Source organism: Protopterus annectens, chromosome 11.part0 (assembly GCF_019279795.1).
Source record: "Protopterus annectens isolate FY-2018-M chromosome 11.part0, PAN1.0, whole genome shotgun sequence".
Classification (NCBI taxonomy): Eukaryota; Metazoa; Chordata; order Ceratodontiformes; family Protopteridae; genus Protopterus; species Protopterus annectens.
In genome coordinates this window covers 282,660,520-282,678,617 of record NC_056745.1, presented here as the reverse complement: position 1 = coordinate 282,678,617, position 18,098 = coordinate 282,660,520, and positions in this window count along the sequence as shown.

The window sequence follows — 18,098 nt, the reverse complement described above, 5'->3', positions numbered from 1 at the left end:
AAAGATGAGAAGTATCTAATAGCTTGGAATGTTTCAGTCTCCCTCTCACTCAACCTACACCTAGAGTGAATATGGGTGCATCTCAAACATAGCCGATGTTTGAATATGAGGTATGCAAAGTTAATCATTTTGATTTCCAGACAAATGCATCTAGGAATCCGCAATTTGACTACAAATGTGCTTCCATGGTAGATCAATTAAAAATTCTAGAAAGAAAGTTGTTTTTATTCAAGAAATTGCAGTTAGAGAACAATTATGTAAGGAAAAATATTGAAAGTAATATTGTGCCCAAGGGTCTTCATTTTTGGAAGCTACCTAATAATGTACAATATGACTCTGAATATTATAAGGAACTGGTAAAATTTTTTGATAAAGTGGGCAGTGACCTTATGAAAGTGATTATAAAATACAACATTCAAATAAATCATTTAGTAAAAGAGGTGGACTTGCTGAATAATTCCATCAAAAAAGATGTCTTATTTGAACATTATGAAATCAGTTACTTAAATATGTTCAAATCAGTGGACAATTCATGTAGTAACATTTTCAACAGAAAGTTGGTGAAATTTAGGAGAGATTTGGAAGCCTATGCAAAAACATGAGGCATATCCTAGGCCGGTAGGGTACCATGGTAGCCATTCCCACGGTCTAGGTAATGATCCAATCACCAATCAACAGGAAGAAGTCACAGCACAAAGAAATAAAAATGCAACAGTCCCAGGGGCCACCCCTTTAGAAGTCAGGATATCAGAGAGAGTCAGCAGCATGAAGCAACATGGGGAAGATCAACAGATGAGCGAGAAAAATTACATTCAACATGGAGCCAAACCCAAATGGAATTTCAACAAACAAAACAATTATTGGCAGCAATGTAATTAGCTAGAAGAACCGATGAAACCTACAGCCAATGAAAACTGCAAATAGTAAGCAACACTTTTAAATACTTTAATTTGTTTAGTTATTCAGATAAAACAGTTACTGAAGGTCATGCTAATTTGTTAGCTAAAGGACTTTCTTTTGTCCCAGCAAGAAGGGCAAACTTAGTAGAGAAATTTTAGATTTGATATTGTTTGTAAGGAAATTAAATCTAGCCTTATGGTTTCCTGAAAACAGTAACAGCAACAGCATGCTGAAGTTAAGCTGTCCTAGTTGTTTCAATCCCCCCTTGAATGTTCAGATGCAAATGTTTGAAAAAAGATGTATTTTATCATAACCAAGTGAAAATAAAAGCTTCAATCTACCTAAAATTGAGAAGATAATGTTAAATGACACATGTAATGATTCTTCTATTAGAGTCATGAAGCTAGACAATAGGGGAGGTTTGGCTATAATAAACAACATTCAGTACATAAGTAAAATGAAAAGTATATTGAATGATGAAACTTACACTGAAAGGTCTTTAAGTGAAATCAATAGGGCATACCACCTTATAGATAGCTGCCTTTATGACATGTTGATGCAAGGACAATTGGTCAAACGTGAGTATGAATATATAATGATAAAACAGTAGTGGCAGGGATATTTGGTATCCCAAAATTACATAAAAATGTAGATGATCCTCCTTTTAGGTCTATTGTAGATGCCAACAAGACCAAAACTTATTATATAGTGAGATATGTGGACTACTTGGTCAAGAGTAGTGTTAACAGAATAAGTCAAATTTGTAAAGACTCCTGGCATTTTTTAGGCTTAATAAAAGAGCTAGAGTTTGATGAAAATGTAATTGTTGCCACTGTTGATGTAAATAATTTGTATTCAGTAATACTACACACGCTGGGGTCACAATGGTTTGAAGAGCAGTTAAAAGAGGTAACATAAATGGACACACATAAAATTTGTGTGGCAGTAACTTTGATGGAGTTGATATTAAAAACAACTTCATATATTTTGACAAGCAATATTTTAGACAAAATACAGAAGTAGCTATGGGTATTGCCTGCGCCCCAGCTTTTACAAATTTGATCATGGCCTACTGGGAGGAAAATTATTTATTTAAAAGTGAATTTAGTAACTACTGGTCAGGATATATACATTTTTGGATGGCATTTTTTAGTGTGCAGAGACACTACTGATAAATTAAGTACGTTTTTGGAATTCTTTAATAACACTGTGAAATTTTTTAAAGTTTAGTTATTCAATTCAATGTGAAAGTGTCAACTACTTAGATGTGGAAATAAGAAAAGATAGCGCACAGGCTAGATTTATTTCTACTATTTACAGAAAATCTACTTTCTCTAACAATTGCCTTCACTTTCATAGTTGGCATCCTACATACCAGAAAAAGGCTGTAGTAAAAGGGCAGCTAGTATGTTTGGCAAGAATGGTGTTGGATTTAGATACCTTTCTTGCCGAGTGTGAGGCATTTTTGGGTATGTTTTCTAGGACATGGTACCCCCAAGAATTTTTAACAGAAATTAGGGAAGAAGTAGGGTTCAAGAGAACACATGGTATTTATTGTCCTATACTGAGTGCAAACAGTAACATACATAATATGGATGAAACAACACTAGAACTTTAAAGGTTAATCATAATAGAGCATTTATTTTGACATTCAACTTGGATAGCAAAGTCATAGGTGATTGATAAAGAACTGGGAGATCTTTAAAGTAGATAATATGATTCTCAAGAAAGTAGGTAATAAGTCCATGTTGGTTTATAATAAAGATAGGTCTTTCAAAACATTATTGGAGAGCTCTAGGAAAAATCAACCAGTTAGTAACAGACCCCTAGGAATGTTGTGTGGCCACTGTACACAATGCAAAAACATCTGGCAACCAGTAGTCTTGTAATTAGAAATAAAGAATATTTTGTCACAGGGCATTGTTGTTGTGAGTCAAAAAATGTGGTGTATGGAGCTTTGTGTTGTAAGTGTCCTGCTTATTATATAGAGAAAACCCAGAGGATGCTTAGGAATCGAATTTATGAACACATGCAAGATATACAAAAATTGAAGACCACAAATGCCATTTTCAGACACATACAAGAAAATAAGGACCACGGTTTTGCTTTTGTAGTTATGGAGCAACTAACAAAAGATAAAAGGGTTTTTATTATAGGAGAACACCTTAATAAATGTGAATTAAAATGGCAAATTTTAGTTAGTGGAATGTGTTTTCCAGGTTTGAATGATTCAATGGCTATTAATTCTGCTTTAAAGTTGAAATATTATGATGCTACATAGTTCATTGTTATTTCCATTTTTATCCTTGTGTATGGTTTTACCTTGCAATCAGTTTTAATTGGTAGGTTGGATTTAACAGTATATCATGTCATTTTAATTATGTATAAAAGAGGTGTCATTAATAACAGATTTAGTTCTGAAGAAGTTATATGTGATGTACGGAATGAAAGCAATAAACTTGTTCTAATAAATGTTGGGTTTGGAATACTGCTGCCTCCTTCTTGATACCACAGAATTTATCAGTTTGTAAAAGCTTAAGGTCAGTCTGAGCTACCTTTTTGAAAAAAATATTCTGAAATTAAATTACCTAGTTTTAGCTGTGATGCCCACTACTGCTACCAATATGTAATGTCCACCAATATATGTGATGCTGGGCCAGTAATCAAGGAGCCTGAATCCTCACCACTGACACCGGAGAGGGATGTGCACTGGAAATACAAATGGATAAACTCAATATTTCCAGATGCTGACCTCTCTGCATCAAGTACAATTTCCCTTAAGACCACACAAGAAACATACTCAGCCCAGGGTCTGGATGTCACTATATATGTCTCCCTCCTTAAAATCCTAAATAAGTCATGTTAATTGTTTGATATCTAAGCTAACAACTGCCAAATATTGATTATTAATATTTGCATAATTGATTAAGATTAATAATCTTTTGATTTTTATCTTGCATTTGTTTTCGAGCAATAAACAGTGACTGGTCTGAGCCTATTTTATGGGTAGAATTAATTTTAATTTATTAGACAAGATTGGCATAAATATTTTATAATGTGCATTTAACAATGAAAGTGGCCTTCATGATACAAATAGGGTTGGATCTATATCTTGGTTCACAAAAGAAACTGTCAGCATATATTTCTAAAATGAGAATTTCCATTTTATGTACTAGTATTTTAAAAAACAGAGTTATTTTCTTTTCTGTTTTCTTTTACTGTAATTATTTACTTCCAAATTATTTATAGGCTTTTAAATGTTTCTGTTTTCCCTTGATAGTTTATCTGTTATATTATCATTTTAAAATGAAACCAACACTTTTATCTAGGCCCTCCTTCTTTCCTTCCTTATAACTGTTTTCATATATCTGTTCATTGTCAGTAAAATATCCTTTATACCCTTAACACTTTAATTTCTTGGAATGTGAGTGGATTTTGTTTACTTTGCTCCAGCTAAAACTTTAAACCTAGTTGTTAGTCTATGTAAGTCCTTAGAAGTTATTGAATACATCTATAGAGTCAACTGTTCTAGACTTATTTCTGTTTCATGATTTAATATTAACTGATTTTTTTATACATGGTCTTAACTCTCAAAGAAGTTTTACATTTTGAAATTTTAAATTCTGTCTAGATTTCAGTTAAGTCTTTATCTCATGCTGTAATTTTATTATGGCAAAATTATTAATCTTCCCATAAACATATGACATATTAGAGTCCCATCATATAACACTATTTTCTTCTCTACTATTAAATTATAATTCACTTTTTCTTAACTAATCATTAAATTCTTTACGTCATAATATATGAGAGAAATCTACTGATGGTTGTTAAACCATTGCAATTAAAAGTAAATTTATATTTGAAAGAATTGAGATCAGCCAAAATGCAAACACTTTCATAGAATCTGTTTCTGTACTTAAATTACTAAAACAAAATAACAATCCACAAAAAAAAAAAAAAAAACACCAAAAATTGAGCTCTGCAGATAAAGAAGTTGAATTAAGCTCTTTTTATAATCATCTTTGGTACCTCAGCATTTCACCTTCAAGGATAAATTACAATCGCATTCCAACTCCTTATATACAACAATGCCCCCTACTGATTGGTTACAAAATATTTCAAAAGCACACCTTCACAATCATAAACATGTTACAAAATCACCATCCCCACTTTATAACATTCACATATTAAAATACCATTCAAAAGCTGTCTTACTTTCTAGGTGACACAATTAAATATTACAATTATGTCCCTAAATGTAATACAAATTAACTAATTATGCATTTAAATATATTTAAATATGACAGCTTTATGATGGTGAAGAAGTGCGCTTTTGAAATATTTTGTAACTAATCATATTTTGTAACTAATCAGTAGGGGGCATTGTTGTATATAAGGATCTGGAATGTGATTGTAATTTATCCTTGAAGCGAATTGCCGAGGTACCAGAGATGACTATAAAGAGAGCTTAATTCAACTTCTTTATCTGTGTGGCTCAATTTTTGGTGTTTTTTTTTTTTATCTGTACTTAAATCGTCAAAAATACAAATTTTATCCATGTGTGTTTGAGTCCTAAAAGCATAACTATACAGAGTAAAAAAAAATGGTGGTATTTTATATTCAACAAGCAATTGTTAAGAACTTTATCTGACACTTGTAATCTTTTTTTTTTTTTTTTGCATATTAACTCCAATTCTTGGTATCTAATACATATTAGCTAGTGCAAACATTATATTTTAATATTCAGTATTTGCTTTGCAAACATTCTCTTGCTGTCACTATATTAATATTTTACTTTAGGCATAGTAGCTTTATTTTTTCATAACATTATAGTCATTTTTCTCTTTAAAGAGAAATTTACTAGGACTGTATAATTATTAAATCCAGTTTTCTGTATATCTTACCAGGCTAACTATGCTTCTTGTAAAAATACAATATCTGATTTATTCATTTTAAGAGTAGTAAGTAATCTTTATCCTTCATGTTATCTCCTTAATGCACACTCCTTTGCCTCTCACCTCTTTATCCCTGTTTCTTCTTTCTTTATGTCATCTTGTCATCCCCTCGCTTACTGCCTCTTATTTATCCTCCCTCCCTCTTCCCTTTATATCTCTCACACTTCTTTACTTTTTACTCCTATTACCTCTACATGCCTCTGTCTATTTCTCTGTCTTCTCCACATGGTATCTTTTCCTGCAGTTGTTCTCACTTGCCTCTTCTAATGTATTCATACCTGTATAATGATATGCTGCTATTCCTATAGCATTTTCCATCTCACTTATTATGGCTACATCTTATCCAAAATGTACTGCTAAGCATAATTCCATTTTTCCATCCATGTTTTGACACTTTAAAACCCTTCTTGAACTAAACGTTGTAGCATATTTTTGCATCTGTAAATATACATATAGCATATCCTTATATCTATAAATATGTTCATAGGTTCATATGTGTGTACTAGGCTAATGGCCCTGGGACCTTTACAAGCTTAGCCCATAGAAGTGCCCTGCCATTGTGCCTCCTGTCATTAGTTCCCAGTGCCTCTATCAAGCAGAGCCACTGGAGTGATCCCCGGGATGAACTTTCTATTACCCATCCACTCATCAAGATTTCGCTTGGAGAGGGCTAGTGAGGTGCTCTGCTTGACATGTATGGGAAGTCTATTCCAGAGCATGGGTAGTCTCTGAGTTATGAACCTGTCCCTCCAGCATGTTATGTTGATTGTGATAATGAGGTTGAGGTCTATGGAACATGTGGTGTGGAGGGATTGGGATTTCTTTCAATGTAGCGTTTTCTAACAGAGCTGGGTCAGATATGGCTTTGTAAGTCAAGCAGAGATTGCCTCTTAGTAGATGATATGAGACAGAGAATAGCTGAAGTTTTTTTTAGTCTGTCCATGTAGGACATGTGTTTAAGGCCTAGGATCCTCTTTGTGAGGTACTTTTGTGGCCTCTCCAACTGTTGCAGGTATCTAGTGAGGTACATGCCAAATGGGGCATTATACTGAATGACTGGTCTAATGAGAGAGATGATGACCTCTTTCCTCCTGGATGCAAAATCCTTGGTAATAAGATGTGCCACATAGAAGGACTTTCTGACCACAGTGGCAATGTGGTGGTCAAAGGAGAGGTTGCTATCAACCTGTGTCCCCGGATCTCTTATAATGCCTTCAGTGTTCAGTGGGCTACCATTGATGTGGTAATTAGTCATTGGTCTCAGTGAGGCCTTTCTGTAGGATGTCTGCATCACTTGGGGAGCTAATAATGGCTCCCAGCTTGCAGTAGTCTGCATATTTGGTCAGTCAGAGTCCCTTCATGTTGGCCTGGACTTTAGAGAAGTAGATACCAAACAGCAGAGGAACCAGGACCGATCCCTGTGAGTCTCTACTCATAACTGGTCGGCAGTCTGACTTGGAGTCCACTACGTTCACACTGTGAATTCTATCTGTGAGCCAGTTTGCAACCCACCTAACGATATATGGGTTGATGCCTAGTTTTCTGAGTTTATCAATAATTCCTGAGTGAGGAATGGTAACAAAGCCCTTGGCCAGATCGAGGTAGGCTGTATGAACTGCCTTATCTTCATCCACTGCTCTGGTGACTGACTCAAAGAAGTCAACCAGGATGAGCAGGCATGATCCACCTTTCACAAAACCAAACTGCATGGGATCTAGAGTTTGGAAATTCCCTATATCCTTGTTAATTAGGTCCATGATGATGCGCTCCATAGCCGTACATATCAGACTTGTCAGGCTAATGGGCAATAATTTCCAGGGTCTGTAGTCGCTCCTCCTTTATGGAGAGGGATGATTGTAGTAGTGCGTCATTTGGTAGGGACAAAGCCTGAGGTGAGGCTGTGAGTGAACAGAGCACACAGGTGAGGTGCCAGTTCACTCTGTAGTTCATGTAGAACACTTCCAGGGATATTGTCGGGTCCCATGGAAGCTGTGTTCTTGGCTTTAGACAATGCATCATTAACCTGTGCTAAAGTAATGTTGGGTGCCTAGCATTCTTCCAGTACTGAGATTGGTCTTTTTTTTTGGGGGGGGGGGGGAATTGACACTGAATCTGTCGGCCAGTATGTTGGCAATATATGTTGGCTCAGTATAGGAGATACCACTGTGTAGTAACTCAGAGCAAATCTGGGTATTGCCATGGAGATCCTTGATATAACTGTAGAAGGCTTTGTGGTTGTTTTTAGTGTCTGCTGCAATTCTGCCTTCATAGCTGGCTTTGGAGGTTTTGATGAGGGATCTTAACTTTTTGTTGAGGCCAATAAGGGAACTTTTACAGTCTTGGGACTTCACCTTTTTCTGCAACAGTTTCTTTCTTCTGTTGTAGAGTTTATTAATGGCAAGTGACCACCAGACTAGCTTCCTTTTTTTTGAGGAGAGCATCTTGGTTCTGTTGGGTATGGCTAGTTCCATGCATTTATGTACGTATTTGTACAGTGCATTGGTGTAGGATTTGGCAGTCATACACCTATTTTCCATTGGCATGGGTGCTGTGAAGTTAGCCACCTCTGTTTTTAGGAGTCCAAAGTCAGCTTTGGTGAAGTTTTTCATGAAGGTTACCTTTGTGGGGGGTGTGGGTGAGATGTGGATTTCTATAGTGATTAGTTTGTGGTCGGATCTAACCAGGGAGAAATTGACTACTGGTGTAGAGCAACAGTTGCCCATGTTAGTAATAACCAGGTCAAGGATGTTGCTTCCTCTAGTGGAGGTAAGAATGAGCTGGTCCAGGGCATTGGAACTGATGAATGCCAGTGCATTGGTGCATGAGTAGTTTTCCCAGCTGATGGAGGGGTAGTTGAAGTCACCTAGTATGAAAATGTTGGGTTGGATCTTAATAGTTTCCAGGGTGCATAGGAATGTGGAGTGAGAGTCTTGGGACATGGTTGGGGACCTATAGCAGGCTATGACCTGAATCACCATCTTACCCAATGTTAGTTGTACCTGGAGTATCTCAGCTGTGTTATGCTGGGCTACTAGTCTGGAGATGTGCATATCCTTTATGAATATGGAGACACCACCGCTTTTGGAGCTTTGGTCCATGTTCTGGGGCCGAAAGGTGTGGAATGAGTTATAGTTTAGTAGTGCAGGGGTCCTTTCTGCTGCTTTAAACCAGGTCTTCATTACAGCACAAATGTTGATGTTCTCCATTTTGAGGAGTGCTTCGAGCGAGTGCATCTTGAGATTTTGACTTCTAGTGTTGAGCAGAATGACCCTCAGATTGCATTTATTTATAGCTGTTGTGGTGGTAATTTGGTCTTTGGAACACCACCTAAAAAAGGCACTATAGGATTGGCAAGAGCCTTAGCCAGTACCAGGAAACCCAGTGGTGACAGATGCAGGTCCTCTCTGGCAAAGCATCGAGGTCTGTCAATCATGTCATCCCAAGCAGGCAGATACTGGATCCCCTTAGAATGACACCAGAAACTTAGCCAATTGTTGAAGTCAATAATTTTTTGTTTGTACTGTGGTATCATTCTGGGTGATGGTAGGATGCTGCTCACGGCTAGGGTCATACCTGCCAGGGCCACATAATCTGGGAGCTCCACCATGTCTCTTTTCATGTAGTCCAAGGAGGTGCATCTCAGGTCATTCACACCCACATGGACAATGACAGAATCATACTTGTACTTGTTGTGGAGTGACCTGAGTGCATGTGTTATGTGTCAGATTCTGGCACCTGATAGACAGCTGACTGTTATCTTCTCCTTATTCAACCTAGTGAGTGGGACATCAGTGTGCCTCACTATTGAGTCACCTATGGTTATTGTATTGGGCAGCCTGTTTTGCTTTAGGGGCTTAGGTTGAGGGGCACACTGTGTAGGTGCACTATGTGTCTTGTGGTTTGTGCTGTGTTGTGGAGGTCGAGTGCGTTTCTGCCTTGGAGGTCTCTGCTGTTTGGGTAGGTTTCTGTTGAGACCTCTGCGAAGGTGGCTGTGTGGTTTGTGTTTTTATGTGAGGGCTGTGATGGTGGGTGTTCTGGAGGGCTATGTGCTCCATGTGGTGTGGTGCAGGTGTTTACCTTCTCCTCTTGACCAGTTATTCCAGTCTTGGCTGGAGAGTGAATAGCTTCCAATTTGGAGATATAGGCGCAGCTCTCACAAGTCTGAGTGTTGGGAGGTAAGAGGAGAGGGTTGTCTGTGTACATGAGGCAGTTGCTATACTGCCTCAGAATGCCCAAGTTCACCAGGTTAATAGGAGAAAGCACAGAAAACTGACCTTTAGACATGCCAGGAGGGATGGTCATCATTACTATGTACTAGAGCTGTTACCTTATAGGACATCTAGTGCTGATAGCACCTATGTGTGCTACAATAATTGCTATAAAAGCCTGATGAAGTGCTGGTGAATAAGCTAATTAAAGTGCAAGAGAGAAGAGAAAGTTGAAGGGGATAGAAAAAACTGCCCAAACGGCCAATAAAACTACAATTACAGAGACGGAAACCACTCCTTTTGTGATAGATAGGCTGCCTAGTGCTTACCACTCCCATTGATAAGCTGGAAGGCTTCCCTCTAACACAGAAGGGTCTGGGGAACTCAGAAACTTACAAAACAGTCCTGGAAAACGCAGATTTGTATCTGGACTACTCTAGCAAAAGGAAAGGCAGAAAACAAGCCCAGAACTTTTTTTTTTTTTAGAAAAACAGTTAACTTAAAAGACTAGCACTTGCAGTATGAAAAAAATACAGTTAAACAGCAACACAATGCAGTAAAATACAGTTAAACAGTAATGAAATGCAGTGGATAGCAATGAAATAGAGTTAATCAGTAGATTGCTTTGCAACAATAGCTCACTAATCACAACAGTAACAGACAGCACTAATAAAGCAACAATTCAGGAGAATACTGACATCAATTTAGTGAGGCTACCAGCAAGCAGTAATAAATATGGCAAACAGCAAAATGAAGTAGAGAGAGGAACAGTTTTTTTTTTGTTATAGAAGAAAGTGAAGAGACAGAAAAAATGAGATACTTCGAGGTTCAGAAGCTAAAGGGGTGGGCCTTTGCTAAGTTCTCACTAGAAACAGTAGAATGAGCTGATGTAATGTCACTGGGGGGAGTGTCCAGTATCAACTTTATACCAGAGGTGGGCAACTCAAAGCCACCAAGACATAAAACCACAAAAACAACTGGGAGGGTGCGTGGAAAAAAACAGTTGTACAGATTACAGAGATATGTATTAAAACAGAAGTGCAGAAGACAATTGAAAATAAAGACTTATCTTTTTCAAATATCACAGCAGGGCAGTAGGCCAGTCTTTCTGCAGCTTACAACAGCTTGAGAAAACAAGTATATCTGATTTAAAACACTGACTATTAAAGGCAGAGAAACAGAAACCAGCCCAATCAAAAAAAAACTGTTTTCAGGAATGTCCTTAGCTAAATTAAACCCGTCTGATTACTTTCTCTCACAAAGAAAACAACTAGCCCTCTCTAGACAAGATTTCACTGCAAACTGAAAGGGGCACAACAGTAAAAGATTCTCAGCTCTATCACATAACAAAAAGGAGATTAAAAACAGTTGTACAGATTACAGAGATATGTATTAAAGCACACGTGCAGAAGACAATTGAAAATAAACATTTTCTTCAAATATCACAGCAGGGCAGTAGGCCAGTCTCTCTGCAGCTTACAACAGCTTGACAAAACCAGTATGTTTTATTAATTTCTTATGTGATCCTATTCAACCAGGCTGAGTCTGTAAATAGTCACTTGAGTTCAGTGTGCCACCCCGGGTTCCTATGAAAAGATCGACAACTTGAAATTTCGAAACTGACTTCACCGACAACTGAAATTGCCGACAACGCAAATCACGGACGTTTCCGAGGTAAGGGATGTAAATTCGCTACTCATGCCTACCATGGTAGCATAACACTGCCACACTTACTAAACCATGGTAGGCATGGGTAGCGATATTACATCCCTTACCTCGGAAACGTCCGTGATTTGCGTTGTCGGCGATTTCAGTTGTCGGTGAAGTCAGTTTCGAAATTTCAAGTTGTCGATCTTTTCATAGGAACCCGCTACCCCCAATAAACAAATATAAAATATAAATAAATGCATAAAGAAGTTATAGTCTGACTTTATCCCCCCTTATCAGGTCAATCATTCAATATAATCCCCCCTTTGGCATATTCTTCACTGAAGAGCATCATAGTTCTTCCACCAGTACTGAGTGATGTGACTGTACACTTAATAAGAACCCAGAAACCTAGGAGCCTAAATTCCTGTTTTATAACCACTATTCAAGCCATTAATATTAAAAGGTAAAACAATTAAAATTTTGTCTTCAAATTAATTATTTTGTTTCTTTAAAATACTCTCTGGTGAATTATACAGTTTATATACAAACAAAATTCTTAAGCTTATATTTTATTAGAAAATAAGTAAATCAATATCAAAAGAGTGACACCATAAGTTAACATAAGCATTTAAACAAATCATCATTAAACAAACTTACTAGTCCCATTAAGCAAAGCTAAGGCTCCTTGTCTATTTAGGAAAACCTAAATTATGTACTAGCTAATCTAACTTAAAATTATTTTGCTACCCTATAAGACCCATTGCCTTCAATGCTTCTTCAGAAGAGTAGAAAGGAAAGCAAAAAAAAGAAAGAAAGAAAGAAAAAGAAAGAAAGAAGAAATACATTTGTGGACCACATTCACTCTATTTAGTCATATAGTCAACAGAGTGAAGTGTGTGGAAATTTAGCTGACTATAGTTTTGATTGATGGGCCTTCTGGTTACGTGTTGTTGATGCCAAAAGGAGGAAATTTGATTGGGGAAGGTAAGTGTTTTTCTGTTCTAATATCAAACGTTTTAGCTATACCAAATATTTTATAATTAGGGTGCAGCAGTGTGTATGTGTTTGCAGGTTAGAATAAGGGCTAATGTAAAGGACAAATTTGTTGTTGTACATGTGTGTTGTTGTCTGTGTTGTGTGTCTGAGCAGAAAGTAAATATGTCTTTAGGATGTTAATGGCAAAGATTATTGATATACCAGGCATTTTAGCAATAAGATGTATATGCCATTGTCTGTGGGTTATGGTCAGAGTAAGGGCTAGGAAAAGGGGTAGCTTAGTGTTGTTTTGCTTTTACATGTTGTGTATACCTGAATGTCTTATGTAGTGGTAATGTTACAGGAGGTTTTTTTCTAAGGTAAGCTGTAGGGTTGGGCTTAAGGATGGGATTAGGGTTAGGGCTAGCATGCATTAGAAAGGTGACCAGGGCTGCTTGGTGGAATTTCCCCTGGAGAAGTGAGGAGATGACCTATCCAATCAGCCAACTGCAAGTCCTCTCCCTCCCTCCCTGCCACTTTACTGCGTGTGTGTGTGTGTGTGTGTGTGTGTGTGTGTGTGTGTGTGTGTGTGTGTGTGTGTGTGTGTGTTTGTGTGAGAATTATGGCATAAAATAGAAAACAAACTACACACTAATGGCTGCCTAAATGATAGCCCCTTCCTGTCAACCATTATGCCAGTAATGGGAAACAAATAGGTTGATTGGCTAGGACAGGACTACTGAACAACCAGTACTGGGGTGCAAATGGTGCAAAAAAAGTACTACTAATAAAGCTGAAGCTATGTTTTGGTACTTTCAGTCTAAAAATGATTTACATCACGAAGCAGATTCACAGCAGATTACGCTTACTTTTCTGTCTAAATTTCTGATCCTGGGTGTGTTTAGGTGCATCATCTTTGTAACTGCAATTTATGGAGAAGTCGTGCTATATCTTTAACACACTTTGAGCAGGATAAAAAGTACTTACATAGGATTGTTACATTTGTGGTTTCTAAGACATGTATGTTATGCAGCAGCCATTTGAAATCAGCAAGGACAAGATTTTCAGCTGTGCATGGATTAGGGGAGCAAAAACTCAGAAGACAGTTCTGAGAGTGACTAGTTTCCTACCTGAGATGCAGTCTTATCACACCATCATTTAATAGACAAGAAGTAACTTTACAAACCTTTAGGTATTGCAGTTCCAAACCTCCAGAACCATCTACTATCAGAATTGCAGCACTTCTTTTCATTCCAAGGCAGATCAATCATGACAGAATATACACAGCTTTAATAAATGGTGGTACCGCTAACAATACTAACTGAAGCAGATAATACCTGTTACAGAATCTCTACAGCTTTAATAAATGGTGGTACCGCTAAGAATACTAACTGAAGCAGATAATACCTGTTACAGAATTTCTACAGCTTTAATAAATGGTGGTACCGCTAAGAATACTAACTGAAGCAGATAATACCTGTTACAGAATCTCTACAGCTTTAATAAATGGTGGTACTGCTAACAATACTAACTGAAGCAGATAATACCTGTTACAGAATCTCTACAGCTTTAATAGATGGTGATTCCGCTAAGAATACTAACTGAAGCAGATAATACCTGTTACAGAATCTCTGCAGCTTTAATAAATGGTGGTACCGCTAACAATACTAACTGAAGCAGATAATACCTGTTACAGAATCTCTACAGCTTTAATAAATGGTGGTACCGCTAACAATACTAACTGAAGCAGATAATACCTGTTACAGAATCTCTACAGCTTTAATAAATGGTGGTACCGCTAGCAACACTAACTGAAGCAGATAATACCTGTTACAGAATCACTACAGCTTTAATAAATGGTGGCACCACTAACAATACTAACTGAAGCAGATAATACCTGTTGATAGCTTTAGTATAATAATTGATGTGATATGCAGCGAATTTTTGTTTATAAGGGCCTTTGTTTTATTGATACAGTGCCACAATTCACACATTTTATTAATTGTGAAATAAATGTTCTAGGAATATAAGTGCAGCTGATATTTCTGTTTCTTTCTAGCCCTCATTGTTTATAATGTACCTAGGTATTTAATGCTACTTTTCTATTTTTGGAGTTTATTTTTCTTGGAGTGTCTAATGATTCCTACCTTTTTTAACTGCTCTAAGGTATATAACTCAACCAATATTGCCTATATGAAATACCTCAATTTGCCAGTGATCAGTTTATAATTTTTTAGTAGGGAAAATGTGAAAATAGACGAAGGTGCTTAAACAAGATGTTTGTTTCCACAGCTTCAGTTGGTTCCCCCTAAGTTAACTGCAAATGCTCAGTAAAATATTTTTATAATGCAGCACACAGCTCTCAGCTGTACCTGGTGTTCAGTGAAATCTCTGATTTTTGCCTTAAAACTATTGCTCTTTCTCTGATAAAATATGTGATTTTGTAGCAAAAAGCCAAAGACTTGAGTCACTAAAAAGCAACAATTGCATCTAGAGACTTCATATACCTCAGAAAATGGGTGTTAATTGAATTAATTTATTCTAACAGCTTTCTAATGAATAATACAAATAAATAATGTATCACTGATTCTGGTTCTCTGTCCTTTACTATACAACATATTTCAAAATTTGCACTTATTGCAAATGAATATTCTTAGGCCTATAGTTATATTCATGCTTTCTTCACTAATAAGTCTCAATAAATAGAAAGGTCAAGAGGTATGCTTGATTGACTTTCAAACTTCAGCAGACCCGCCCCCTCCACACACACACAAAATTATTTTTTTCTATCTTGGTAGATGATTCGCATGTGCTCTGACATTTAAATGAGCTCTACCTTCGTAAAAATAGGTCTTGGTCCAGTGAGTCATATAAAGTCTCTGAAATGTAACAAATAAGTAAATAAAGTTCTCAGAACTGAGAAAATGGTTTTCAGGAGTCCAAGCAACAAGGTCCTTCTTTTGGCTTTTTAAAGGGAATAATGATTATTGCGACCATATAATTTATTTGACTTTCATTGGAAAAGACCGATGTTATCAGCTTTGTTGGAAAGAAAGATTAAGGGTGCAAACTGACTATGGACAGAAATGCATTCTAGAACTTCTAAAATATTTGGGCCACTATCAATACTAATAATTTTAAAGGTGCATTGGTTGTTAACATACCTCTTAGAACAAGAAATCTGGACAAAGCTATAACTAATGGGGATGGGGGTACAGTTTTTAAATATTGCTCTTACAAACTTAGAAAGTTGATAGACTAACATGTATTTTCTGAAGAATATGAAGTCTGAAACTCAATGTCTGTTATTATTTTCTGACTTTAACCATCTATGATTTGGCAGTGATTAGCCAGAAAACCACAATTTTATGAGAAACAGACCAAAATATGAAACAATATTCTGGACATTCAGCAAAAATCTGGACACATAATTCAGTGTGCAATGAACCAAAAAAATGTTGAAATGTTTAATTGATCTTTATCACTTTGCCCATGAGAAAAGAGGAAGATAATAATAATAATAATAATAATAATAATAATAATAATAATAATAGTAGTAGTAGTAGTAGTCTGGGTGGTGGCTCCAAAATCACAAACTTTTCAATCTGAATATCTTGCACATAGAACTGTAAGCAAGGCAGGTTAGACTAGCAACTCCTCATACAAATTAGTTACGCATAATCGGGAAAGCAGTCTACAGACTTCAACATACCTCTCTACCTTTTCCAGCAAGAAATCTGGTCAAAGATTAAATAATGGGAGGATAAGGGCCCCATACCTCTCAAGTGTGCCTCACGAGGAACGTACTTCATTTGGGGTCTTAAAAAGTTCATGTTCCTCAAAGTTCCTCGAAGCTCCACATTGAAAGACTCTTGTCACACATTCAGTGTTAGGAATTTTTTTAAGTGAAATCCATGGTAAATAGAAATTAATCATATTAATTCGTTAAAACATCTTCTTTATAAGTAAAACCAGCATATTTTAACCATCCTATGGCCTTTCTATTGTTAGTAAGCCGTTAGTATGTGTCCCACATTTTGCCCATTTGTTTCACATTATGAGGGCTAGTGTTCCTCATTTTGGAAATGGAAGGTTGAGAGCTATGAAGGGCCCAAAAATTGAAACAAATTTTAAATATTGCTTTTATAAACTCAGAAAGTTGCCAGAATAACAGGATGTATGTTGGCATGCATTTTTCTGAAATATATGGAGTGTGAAACTCAAATGTATGTCATTAATTGGTGGCTTCAAGCCTCAGTGATTTGCCAGAAAAACATAAATTTTATTAGGAACAGACCAAAAATATGAGGCAAAAATATGAGCATTCTGCGAAATTCTGGACATTTGAGAGGTAGTCACTTGATTCACAATGAAGCACATTCCTCTCAACTGTTTCTATTTTTTAGGGGCGTCCCTAATTTGGCTCTAAATTTTACTCCGTCCTCTTCAAAACTAGATTTTTTTTTGAGAAAATGGGGTAGATGACAAAATTAATCTCAGCCACTCATTTATGCAGTGTACTTATGATTTTACCCATATACTCACCCTTTCTCTTCGTAAAGATCGACATGTTTATGGGAATACATATCATTAAATAACTACATTTAGCTCATACAAAAATTCATTATCAATTAACGAATGGAGGTTAATATAAGAAAATACTTTGTCTTGAAAAGTAAGAAAGTGCCCCTCTTTCTGACTCTCTGCTGCGATTTTTTACAAGGATACGCCATGCTTTTTAATGTTCATAAATTGAGACATATGGATTGTAGTCAATATATTCTGATAATCGTTACAGTTATTTATCGCTTTTACTTCAAAAATGCACAATAATTCACACCTTTTTTCTATCAATTTTCTAAGTTATTAATAGCCTACCTGTGTGTAAAAAGTGTCCCTAAATTGGGTCATGTTAACTAATTATTTTTTTGCTTTGACCCGATTTCTGTAGGTGAAAAATCCGAGCAGTTTTCGTTTTTGTTTATTAAGTGTAATTTACCACCTTTTCCCAAAAGTCACCAAATTTAAGAGGGGCGGATTTAAAATTTGAGTCAAAATCAGGGACGACAAGTAAGATGTATGCTTTCACGCATCAATTTCACCAGATATTTTTTAACCTGAAAGATACAGTTACGACACTGGAACTAAGCTATCCAAAATGCACCTTTTCATTTTTGTCTGTCTTCCAAATAAAATGTTGCTTAGCTTTCCTAAATTGCGCAAAATCTGCAACCCATTGTGATACAATAGAAATAGTTAATCCGATGTTTTGATACCGTTTTTCTTTCTTGAATATAGCAAACCAATGTTACTGCTTTTAAAGTAATTTCTGTATCTGTTAGGTATAAAAAGTGAGGTTGCTTAATTTCTGTAGATCTTTTTGACACAGTGCGATTAATAACCAAGTAGC